Source organism: Epinephelus fuscoguttatus, linkage group LG9, assembly GCF_011397635.1.
Source record: "Epinephelus fuscoguttatus linkage group LG9, E.fuscoguttatus.final_Chr_v1".
Lineage (NCBI taxonomy): Eukaryota > Metazoa > Chordata > Actinopteri > Perciformes > Serranidae > Epinephelus > Epinephelus fuscoguttatus.
Genome location: NC_064760.1, coordinates 35829710 through 35842256, shown reverse-complemented (window position 1 = coordinate 35842256; position 12547 = coordinate 35829710). Strand labels below are relative to the sequence as shown.

The following is a 12547-nucleotide window of genomic DNA, read 5'->3' as shown; positions in this document are numbered from 1 at the left end:
GAGGGCATAATAGTTCCACTTTGCATGACACACTTCCTCAAATTAGCTGTGCATCAAACTTTTTAGAGCTGTCGCATTCGACAACAGAGCCATTGTCCAAGCTCTTCAACGCTATGACTGTGCATGTTTCTGTGAAATAAAAAGAAAAGGGGAGTGCGTGTAAATGCTATGAACACTGTAAATACCCCTTTGAATATCATCTTGATCACTGTCATCTGATGACATAAAAAAAGCATTGGAGACAGGAACTTTTAGAGAGGGGAATGAATGTTGTCACTATAACAGTGTTGCTCCACTATGCATGACCAATTCGCTTAAACTTGCGTCTGGCCGCTTGTGGCTGCAGTTTTATTGGCTGTCTTGATGTGAGCACCATTTGAACCTCTTGTTGCACCACCACCTTGGTCTGCTTGCAGGTATGCCAGCATCATTTGCGCTGTAAATCAGTTGCTTCCAATACACAATGAATTAGGCTTTTTAAAATTAAATCCACCACACAGTCGACTACTGTGACAACCCTCCCTGCCCTGCCTGCCTTGTTCTGTTCTCCCTTGCAGGTAGCAGTGGGCGTGGCTGCGGGTAATCAGGGAAGTGGCAGCACCTGAGTTCAGTGAGCTTTTAAAAGCTCTGGCTGCTCACTGCTCGTTCTCTTCTCCTTACTGAGGCAGCATCTGGTTTTGGGTTTGGTTTTATCTTAGTTTCTGCACTCTACAACATCATACACATACATTGTTTCACTCATGCCCTCACCTACACCACTGACTTTACTGATTGCAAACACCATGTTTAGTTAGGTTCTTTTTCCTATGTTTATTCTGTAGCAAATAAAAATCCTTTAATTGGCTTTCCTTGTGTATGTGTCTCCCTTTTTGTCATGGCCGTGCGGCCCGGTTCGTGACAAGTGGGGGCTCGTCCGTTCAAATTTGATTGGTTTGAGGCCGTTGTTTGGTACCCTTATTGATTTGGGGTTTTGTTTGGTGGTGCATGGGGTTGGCTTAGACGTAGACTATAGTGATAGTGATGTCTATTGTGCCTTGTGCTTGGGAGATGCGTTTTGAGTAGGAAAGTTCATGTTGGGTTTTTTTGGTTTGGTTGTTGTTTCGGTTAGAGGAGTTTGGTCCTGTGCTCAGGTGTGGGCTATCAGCAGTGTGGCACAGTCCTCTAGTGTATTGAGTGTTGTTTTTGTGAAGTTTCCTGGATAGGTATAGCAATGTGGTCCTTTTGGGCTCGTTGGTTTGTTTTTAGTTTGTTGTTTTTGTGTGGTGGGGTAGAGCAGTTGTCTCGGGACACATCCGTAGCTGTTGGGTGGGTAACCAGCTTGGCTGGGGGCTTTCCCAGGCTACTGGTTTGAGTGTTTAAATATCCCACCGCTAATCTGCATGAAGACTAGGGTTCAGTGAGATTAGGTAAGTTTGGTATAGGCAGTCTAGATAGAGGGGAACTTCACATTAACTTGGGGACACTAGCAGTGTCTCTTTGGTGCACTAGTCGGCCTGGGCAGCACTGTGTGTGGCTCTGTCCTGTTTTCGTTTGCTTGGCTTGAAACAGTGTTTACTATAGGATGGCAGGGATAGAAGAATTTCTTGCTGCCCCAAATGAGGGGTTTTTGGATCGATGCACTAAGGATCAGCTGACGAAAATTGCAGAGGAGTATGAAGTTGATCTGAGTGATCTTAGTGACAAACGTAAGGACAGTATGAAGGCTATGCTTAAGCTGCAGTTAGTTGAGAAAGGGGTGTTGGGTGCAAAGAAAGGACTTGGTCAGGCACTAGCAACACAGTCACTTTCAGTTCCAGTGGGAAGTTTGACCTTTGAGCAGCAAAAGGAGTTGCTTTTGTTACAGTTGTCTCATGAGAAGGAGAGGCAGGAAGCTGAGACAGAAAGGTGTAGATTGGAGGTGGAAAAGCAGGTCACAATTGAACGATTGCGGCTTGAGACAGAGCAGGCAAAGATAGCGCTGCAGACTGCTAGGTTGGGTTTAGTCAGAGATGGTAAGCTTTCTGAGGATGTCTTGCACAGCGAGGAAGGTTCATCTTCGCTCCCTAGGGCTCCTGATGTTGTGAGGAATTTGCGGCTTTTGCCGAAGTTCAATGAGAAGGATCCAGATGTTTTTTTCTCTCTGTTTGAGCGGGTTGCACAGGCAGAGGGTTGGTCAGATTCTGACCAAATTTTGTTGTTGCAGTGTGTGTTGTCTGGGAAGGCACAGGAGACTTATGCATCTTTAAGTAATGACAATCTTACTTATAAGTCAGTTAAGACTGCTGTACTAAAGGCGTATGAGTTAGTCCCGAAGCCTATCGCCAGCGTTTTAGGACGTGGGAAAAAGGGCTAACCAGTCGCATATGGAGTTTGCGAGGAGTTGACTACTCATTTCAATCGTTGGTGTATGGCGGATGTTGGAGATTTTGACAGCTTGTGTGATTTGATCATCTTGGAGCAGTTTAAGAACTCTCTGCCCAGTCGGGTGGCTACACATCTTACTGAGCGTAAGGTTAAGACTGCGGCTGAGGCTGCGGAACTGGCAGATGAATATGTCCTCATTCATAAAAGCCAGTCGGGTGAGCCTGTGCAGGAGCCTGTGAGGCACAAGGATGCTGGTGGTAAGTCGCCTGTTCGCTTTGGGGGTTCTTCGGGTAAGGGCCCGGGGTACACCAGGAAAAGGAGAGAATTTGTGCCATTACTGCCATGAGCCAGGCCACTGGAAGTTAGACTGCCCAATACTTAGGGCTAGGAAGCAGTACGCAGGAAGCGGCCGTGTAAAACCCGCTGCCCTGGCTGCAAGTGTTCCTGGTCCTGTGGATGTGGTAGTGTCAAGGTGGGAAGGCAGAATTTGCTGTGGCTGACGACCCCAGTGAGTCCTATAGGCCTTTTGTCTCTGATGGGTTTGTAACACAGGCTGGTAGTAACACTAAGGTTCCCGTTAAGATCTTGAGGGATACCGGTGCTGTTAATTCTTATATTGTGGAATCTGTTTTGCCGTTTTCAGAGAAAACTGATACTGGGGATAAGATCCTTATGCGAGGAATGGGGTTGGGGTTGGTGCCTGTCCCATTACATAAGATGACCTTAGACTGTGGCTTGGTGCAGGGCGAGGTGCCTATTGCTGTGAGACCAGCATTACCAGTTGAAGGGATTGATATCATTCTGGGTAATGATTTGGCTGGCAGTCGTGTTTGGGCGAGTGAGCCACCGCCTCCAGTGGTCACTGCTTCTCCTTTGAGTTCAGAGCAGCCTGATAAAAGTGCTGTGTGTTTTCCTGAAGTTTTTCCGGCATGTGCGATTACACGGGCGATGAGTCAGGCTGAGTCGAAGGAGGGGGAAGGGGTGGTGGAGACTGTGTTGCCATGTTTGCCTGATTTCCCTTTGGCTGTGTCTCACAGTGACCTGCGGAGTGAGCAGAGAGCTGACCCATCTTTGGAAGAGCTGTTTGGGTCTGTGTTGTCAGCCAGTGAGGTGAAAAATGTTGCCAGTGGTTACTTTATTCAGGATGGTATTTTGCTGAGGAAGTGGTTGCCCCATGGTGAGGATTTTGTTGGTGACCCCATTTTTCAAGTGGTAGTTCCATCCAAGTTGCGTAGCCATGTGTTGGAGCTTGCTCATGACAGGTCAGGGCACTTTGGGGTCCGGAAGACCTATGATAAGATTTTACGCCATTTTTTTTGGCCTCGATTGAAGAAAGATGTTTCTCTGCACATTAAGAACTGTGGTACTTGTCAGCTAACTGGTAAGCCGAACCAAGTCATTAAACCAGCTCCACTGCAGCCGATTCCAGCTGTTAGTCAACCATTTGAGTACTTAATCATTGATTGTGTGGGGCCACTGCCTCCTTCGAAGTCAGGGTGCCAGTACTTGCTAACTGTCATGTGTCAAAGCACCAGGTATCCAGCAGCTTATCCTTTGCGCACAATTACTGCAAGGTCTGTGGTTAAGGCTCTGTCACAATTTATATCTGTGTTTGGCATCCCCAGGGTGATCCAGAGTGACCAGGGATCTAACTTTTCATCCCATCTGATGGCCCAAGTGTTGAAACTGTTGGGGATCAGGCATAATCAGTCAACAGCCTATCATGCTCAGAGTCAAGGGGCTCTGGAGCGTTTCCACCAAACTCTCAAGGCTCTTTTGCGGGCTTATTGTGTTGAGCTGGTTGGGGACTGGGAGGAGGGGCTACCCTGGTTGCTTTTGGCTGCACGGGAGGTAGTGCAAGAAAGTACAGGGTTTAGCCCAAATGATTTAGTGTTTGGCCACACTGTGCGGGTCCCCTGTCTCTGTTTAAGGATGGGTGGAAGGGGTCAGACCCACCCACCAACCTTATTGATTATGTAAATGGCTTTAAGCACCGTCTGTATTCTGCAGGAGTTGGCAAAACAAATGTTAGCTGCTTCACAAGCTAAAATGAAGAAAAAGTGTGATGAAGTTCGTGAGTTTAGTACTGGTGATCGTGTTTTGGCTCTTTGTCCGCTGGTTAGTTCTCCCTTCCAGGCCAAGTTTTCTGGTCCATATACAGTGGTTAAACGGGTCTCAGATCAGAATTATTTGATTTCAACTCCAGGCCGTAGGAAGCCTGAGAAACTGTTCCATGTAAATCTGTTGAAACCCTATTATGCTCCTCTTCTAGTCCACCCAGTGCTGTCCAGCAGGAGTCAATGGTGGGGAGTCCTGCCTTGATAGCTGGCACGGTTGGAGAGAGTTCTGATGAGGGGGAGGCGAGGCTGTTTTTGAGCCTGATGAGGGGTTGTTGTCTGGTCGGCTGAAAAATTCAGAGACCCTCAAGAACTTAAAGGGTCAGTTCAGCCATTTGCCAGCAGCACAGGCTGTGGAGTTTGAAGACCTTATTTTTAAGTATCTTGGTCTGTTGGGTGACCACTCCCGTACTGATTGGGCTGAGCATGATATTGATGTGGGTGAGGCACAGCCTATCCGTCAGCATTTTTATAGAGTTTCTCCTGAGAAGCGTAAATATTTAGATGCTGAGGTGAAGTATATGGTGGATAATGACATTGCAGTGCCTTCTCTGTCAAGCTGGGCTTCTCCATGTTTGTTGGTGCCTAAAAGTGACAACACGCCCAGGTTTTGTTCAGATTTCCGAAAGGTTAACAAGGTGACGAAGCCAGATTCTTTTCCGTTGCCTCGAATGGAGGATTGTGTAGACCAGGTGGGTGCTGCTAGGTATGTCAGCAAGTTTGATCTGTTGAAGGGTTACTGGCAGGTGCCCTTGTCCAAAAGAGCACAGGAAGTGGCAGCTTTCATTACTCCATCTGGGCTGTACTCCTATAAAGTGATGCCATTTGGGTTGAGAAATGCACCGCAACTTTTCAGCGTTTGATGAACCGTGTGGTGGCTGGGCTGGCTGGTTGTGCAGTTTACTTGGATGATTTAGTTGTCTACAGTGATACCTGGTTTTCTCACATGCAGCGGGTGAGAGCTCTGTTTGACCGGTTGGCAGAGGCGAAGCTCACAATTAATCTGGCTAAGTGTGAGTTTGCTCGTGCAACTGTGACTTACTTGGGTCGAGTGGTTGGACAGGGGCGAGTGGCTCCTGTGCATGCTAAAGTATCGGCAGTTGAGCAGTTTCCGCAGCCTACCACTAAAAAAGAACTCATGAGATTTCTTGGGATGGTGGGTTATTACAGGTGTTTCTGTAAGAATTTTTCTACTGTTGTGGCACCGTTAACTGACTTGCTGAAGGCCAAGGCTCAGTTTGTGTGGTCGCCAAAGTGCCAGGAAGCTTTTGGCAATGTGAAGTCTCTTTGTGTGCAGCACCAGTGCTGGCTGCACCCGTTTTGGCCAGCCTTTTGTCTTACAGGTGGATGCGAGCCATGTAGGAGCAGGGGCTGTGTTGATGCAGGCAGATGAGCAGGGAGTTGACAGAGCAGTCAGTTTCTTTTCTAAAAAATTTAATCGACATCAGTTAAATTACTCAGTGGTTGAAAAGGAAGCCCTTGCTTTGATCTGGGCCCTGCAGCATTTTGCAGTCTATGTGGGTTCTGGAATGACACCAGTGGTGGTCTATACAGATCACAATCCACTGACCTTTCTGCATACCCTGCGATGCCCCAACCCGAGGCTGATTAGGTGGTCACTGTTCCTTCAGTCTTATGATCTGGACATCCGACACATTAAAGGCCGTGATAATGTGGTGGCGGATGCATTGTCGCGAGCTCCAGTTTAATGTCACCTGTATGCTTCCAGCTGGTTATCCCCTTTCCTTTGCATCCCTTTAAATGTGCTCCTATAGGTTGAGTGGTTGCTGTGGGGTGATCTGGGAATTGGCAGGCGGTGGGGGGTAAGTTGTGACAGTTAGTTTATGGTGTACTTTTTCCATAAGTTTTCTAATATGTAAACATTATTATTGTTGTTGTTGTTGGAACGGAGATCCTGTGGGACCCCTGTCTTATGGGGGGGGGGGGGGGGGGTGACAACCCACCCTGCCCTGCCTGCCTTGTTCTGTTCTCCCTTGCAGGTAGCAGTGGGCGTGGCTGCGGGTAATCAGGGAAGTGGCAGCACCTGAGTTCAGTGAGCTTTTAAAAGCTCTGGCTGCTCACTGCTCGTTCTCTTCTCCTTACTGAGGCAGCATCTGGTTTTGGGTTTGGTTTTATCTTAGTTTCTGCACTCTACAACATCATACACATACATTGTTTCACTCATGCCCTCACCTACACCACTGACTTTACTGATTGCAAACACCATGTTTAGTTAGGTTCTTTTTCCTATGTTTATTCTGTAGCAAATAAAAATCCTTTAATTGGCTTTCCTTGTGTATGTGTCTCCCTTTTTGTCATGGCCGTGCGGCCCGGTTCGTGACAACTACATATTTAGTAGCTCCTACTTTGGCCTCAGGGATTAAACCCACTAGTTAAGGAAAAGACAAAAGTCACAAGTGCTGGTGCATTCCTTCACAGGCTGTAGCCTACAACTTCATACATATAGCATCCACTGAAGATCATCCTGAGGTTAAGATATAGCCTTGAGGTTCCTTACATTGAATGTACAATATGCATCCATTTTGCCCCCAAGATTTTAATCTTTAATAGTGGAATAATGTTTACATGCTTTTGCTGTGAGACAAACACACACTTGAACAGCTGCTTTTTTTTGTCCCTGCTTGGTTTCCTCATGAGACCATTCAGAGTGAGGTATGAACCATCCGAGCCTTAAATATATTCTAGCATTAAGCACCACAAATACAGTTGACAGTTTTTTTCCCATCATTTGTTAAAAGTTGGGGCATCGGTAGTGTAGTGGATAGTGCCAGCGCCCCATGTGCAGAAGCATTGCCTCACTGCAGCAGCCACGGGCTCAAATCCAGCTTACAGCCCCTTGCTGCATTTCAGTCCCCACTCTCTCTCTTCATTTCCCCATTTCACTCTGTCCTGTCATTAAAGGCAAAAGGCCCACAAAAATAATCTGAAAAAAAAAGAAGTTAAAAATGACATGTTTCCTCTATATTCTCCCAATTACTATTTTTTGGTTTTTAAAAATCAAAAATTTAGCTCCTTGACATTTTGCTATAACACCTTGGTGAATACAAATGTTTCTGAAGGTCCAACTAAAGGCAACTGGAGACAGCTGGCCCTGCAATTATTAATATTTTTTTAACCTATGGTCACACATTCCAGCTAATGTTACACAAATATGTTAACCAATAATGGAATAAATGGGAAATAAGGGTCTAAAAAGAATTCTAGCAGTGTGAAGGCTATCACTTTATTGTATTTTACTTGACTGTTAACACCCTGCTTAATGAAGAAAGGCAAATGCAAGATAACAATGGTTCATAAACCCAGAAACAGTTTGTGGGAGCACTGCTCTTGATACCTCACATGATCATTGTAATAACAGGTTTTAATGAGCGCAGCTCCCAGGGCGAGATGATGAGTTGTTGGACAATTTCTCATAACTGGGTCAAGGTCTGGAAATATCTAACACTCCAGAATAATACAAGTGTACCATGTTATGACGATGGCAAATCATGCTATGCATTAAAAGTTATATAGATACATACATTGTGTACATTTTAGTAAATGTATGTTGACATCCTGCTGCCTGGCAGATGATATGTTAAGGCCTCTAGGTCCACCCTAAATCTTCAGGCTGATTCATTCATTTTCTCTACCTGCTTAGTCCTCTTCTGAGTCATGTGGGACTGGAGCCTATTCAAGCTTACTTTGGACTCAGGGCAATGAGACTGAAAAAAACAAACAAAAAAAGGCTGCCTCGTAGAAAGTGCACGTGTCTGCTTACTTAAAGTACTGATTTGTTTTTCTAGTATGTATCATTTTAAAAAATCAGAAATCACTAGATCAGTATCTTCTTATGAAGCCATTTTAATTTGGGATAAACAGTAATGTCGCTCAACAAGTGTCATGTTTCCAATCAGATGGAGCAAAGCAAAACCCAGATCCTGAGAGCCAGACAGATGTGCAGGCGCATATTGTACTTGTTCTGGCAGATGCATCTGCACTGTCTGTGTGAGAAATTAGTGTTGTAATACTGTGTTTTAAGTCTCTGAATTTGCAAGCTATGTTGGTTTGGAAGTGATTGGCTTTAACAGAGTCCTGGACCACTTGCTGGCAGAGGCCGTGCAAGTAACTACACCCACCACTGACCATTCACCCTCTATCCAAAAATGAGGCGGGAGACGTATCCACAAATAGACCACCAGATTGTTTTGCCATGTAACAAAAGTGAGTTTACATGATCATTCTGTATCTCATAAAACAAAATCACAAGTGAATTGTTTTTCAATTCCCTCCACCCCATACCCACCCTGGTCGGTTTTTCTTATGTCAGCAAATTAAAACATCACTGTTCAGGTAAGAGTAAAAAGATTTTTGCACCTTCCAAAAAGAAGGTGGCAATGAGCCAATTGGCCTTTACAGAAGTAGTGTGTCCAGTCACTTCTGGTATTCATGTGCTTCATGTGAAAAGATGCTGTGGGTAAGACTTACATGCAATACCCTCTGACAGTAGGAACTCTAGTCTATTCCGACAGTCCAGAGGCCTTACCAGGTGCAAGGGATACTTAAATTAATATTCATTAGTAGATGTAGTAGATTTGCTGTAACTTTGCTTCTATTGTGTCCCCCTTGACAGACCTCCTCAGACCCATTATGAGATTGGTTTGGGAAGAGAAGCGCAAGCAGGCTTTATAGAACTTTAAAAGTCTTCTCTGTAGCTCTCCAGTGCTGTTGGCTCCAGACTTTTGCAGTGCTATTGAAGTTGGAGGGTGACACAAGTTGTACTGGGGCCGGTGTTGTATTGCTACAGGAAGATTCCTTTGGCATTGATGACCCATTTCATTACTTCTCTAAGAAGTTCTTCGCAGCCAAGTGTTTGTACAGCACAAGTGGAAATACAGCCGTAAGCCGTTGTGTGATTGATCTGTGTGTTCTAGGTGCAGCTCACTGATTTGAAGGCGTGGGCAGGGTCTATACAAGTAAGTCCTTACTCTACTTTGCCCACAGTCTCTAACTCCTCCCAGACTCAGCTTTTTGTTTTTTTTTCTTATTTGATTTTTTTTCTTTCTGTAAATAAGTATTATGCTGTTGCATTCAACCCACTGTCGTATAACTCCTTATTTTGCAGCTTTCAAGCTGGTTGTAACAATTGACAAATGGATTTGCACTTGTACAGCTGCTTTATAGTCACTCAAAGGGCTTTTTACACCATGAATATATGACACATTCACTCATTCCCTTGTGGAAATGACTGCTTTGGTATCTTCAACCATGGCAATGTGAATATGGATGGATCTAATAGAGTCAGCATGAAGCCACCCAAGAATCCGCTTGGTAACAGTGGTTGCTTTACACAAGTCTAATAACCTTAAGTACACTAAGAGGTTACCACATACCACATCTGGTTTATGAGCCTAGCTTAGCACACTTGGCAAAGTGAAAACTGTTAAAAAGGAGACAGACATCCTCCTTATCCAGAGCTTTTAGGATTAGCAGAGGATGGTTTTGATCCATTGTCCTTTGGGTTATGGGCCCAGCACGCTTCCAGTGCACCACTCTGCTCAATGCTTCCATCTGCCATTAATGGTGATTGATTGATTGAATACCTTCAACCAATCAGACTTAAGAGCAAAGGTCAACATTTGATATTGCTTGAATGACAAGTGTTTTCAAGATGAGAAGAATCAGATATTGACCTTGGCGATATTTTCCACTCCACAATGAATGCTTATGTCACTAAAGATACTTGTGGCAATGACTGCTTTGCCATCTTAAACCATGGCAATGTGAATGTGGATGGAATTGGTAGAGTCAGCATGGAGCCAGCCAAACTTTTAGTAACAGAGGTTGCTTCCCACAAGTCTAATACCCTTAAATACACAAATAAGAGGTATATGCACTTTAGCACATGTGTCTCTTTACCTGATATCAGACAATGTCAAATGGCAGTGGTGGGATTTGAACCCACGCCTCCTGAGAGACTGGAGCCTTAATCCAGTGCCTTAGACCACTCGGCCACACTACCTGCAAGGAAACCTTTCCCTTGTGTCTGAAGGTTTTTGTTTTTCTATTTCCGCAAAGCCATACTCACATGTGACCCAATATTGGACAGTTCATGTCCCTTGCCGATGTAAGCAGGCTTTTGCCGAGATCACACAGAATGACACCTCTTCTGCTTGGCTTGTTGGTCTAGGGGTATGATTCTCGCTTTGGGTGCGAGCGGATCTGGGTCTAAATCCCACAGGAGCCCTGAAACAAGAGTGTTATTTAAGTGAGTTTAGTTGAGCAACTATGCAGGAGAAGAACCTTGAGCATGAACTCCAATCCTGGATAAGCCCAAGGCTCACAGTTTTTCTTTTCTTTTCTTTTCTTTTCTTTTCTTTTCTTTTCTTTTCTTTTCTTTTCTTTTTTCTTAGCCATACTCATGTGAGACGCATGCCAAACACTGGCAATTCTATATCAGTTTCAGGCTCAAGGAGGCTTTCATCAACTCTGCACAGAATATTTTGGTTCGTTGGTGCAGGGGTGTCATTCTCGCATTGGGTGCAAAAGTTTTTTTTGCTCCAGGGCTCATCCGGGATTTGAACCCCAGAGCAAAAAAAAAAAAAAAAAAAAAAAAAAGTTTAGATACTGTGCAATAGAAGAATTGTGCACAAATACAATACTCTTACCTGCTGGATTTTGCCCTCAAGCATGAGAGAGGTACAGGGTTGAAATCCCAAATAAGCCCAACGGCAAAAGTTGGTCAATATGGAATTAATAATGAGTGAAAACAAAGCTGTACAAGAACTGTGCACTTAGCAATGTAGCCATTGCCATTGTTGAGTTGCACTGTAGCAAACATCGGTCACGTTCAACTCTCTTGAAAGTCTACCTTGTGTTTTTTTTGTTTGCTAAGTCATACTCACGGTGTTTGCTGTGTTGTGTTTTTCACTGTCTTTGTTTGTTTTGTTTTTAGCTTCTGAAGAGGAGCTCTTGAGAAAACATTGGCTGGACAAGTCATTGGAGGCCTACAAAACCTGACAGCCATCGTGATTGACAAAAACCTGTGGAAAGACGACAGATGACTGATTTCCATCACATTGTCAAGTATATACATTGCATTCTAAATGGTATTACTTACTTACTTACTTACTTACTACAAACAGGTTTTGTTCTACATAGTGCTTGCTATTTCAGTCCAAATGAATGAAACACTGCTGCCGTTACATTTTGAAATTCTGCAAGAACACTGCACTTAATACATACAGTATGAAAACTGTCAACACCAACAGGCAGCTACATAAGAAGGTCAACTACTGCATTCTCACTTAACCTATACAACAACTCATTTGCTGTGGCTAGTATTATTTCCCGATTATAGATTAACAAATGTGCATAAATGTAAGTGCTTTTATTATCATAATTAAAAAAACAGAACAGAACAGTTGCATTACCATTTGTAGGAAACAGTTTATGACAACAGCTTGAAATAGCTGCCCTTTTTGGTTGGTGACACAAAAGTGGAGTTTGTAGGGTGGGAACCTAAAACAATGGGCCTAATGATGCAGTAGAGCTGGGGGCAGCTGCAGAGTCGTGTAATAATTTCCCATGGATTAGACGCCATGTGAGACACCTCTCACATTATACATACTAATTTTAGTGCCAATATTTATATATTCTGATGACTTGACCAGGACTCTATGAAAGACGAGATCATAATGGAGCCCTTCTTGCTAAATATAAGCATAAATTTAGAAGAATCAGTTTAACTTTTAAGCATGCTCAAACATATAATTTGAGCTATCACAATACAAAGACCTGGTTAAAAGAAAAAAATGTAAATATTGGGTTGCCTTTAAAACCCTCCTGACAACAACACAGGCATTCTCTAAATAGAAAATTGGATGTACACTGTTTGCAAGGTTTGTCCAACCCAAAAAGGTCTTCCATAACCAAACCAAAGCTGGAATACATGTCTTCCCTTCAAAATACAAAAATACAAATCAGAAAAAGCAGTGCATTGCAACAAACCCCCAAGTAATCAGACTCACTGAGCGTAGTATTGGGAATAAATACTTTGGTCTTGACTTGATTTCCAGTCCTCTGTT

The 12547-nt window shown here is 44.0% G+C and overlaps 1 non-coding gene across 1 annotated transcript; it reads right to left on the bottom strand.

Moving 5' to 3' along the window:
• Positions 1-10400: 10400 nt before the first annotated feature.
• trnal-aag (transfer RNA leucine (anticodon AAG)) lies at positions 10401-10482 on the bottom strand. Its single transcript has one exon. It is a non-coding gene; the product is annotated as a tRNA-Leu (tRNA).
• Positions 10483-12547: the final 2065 nt, after the last annotated feature.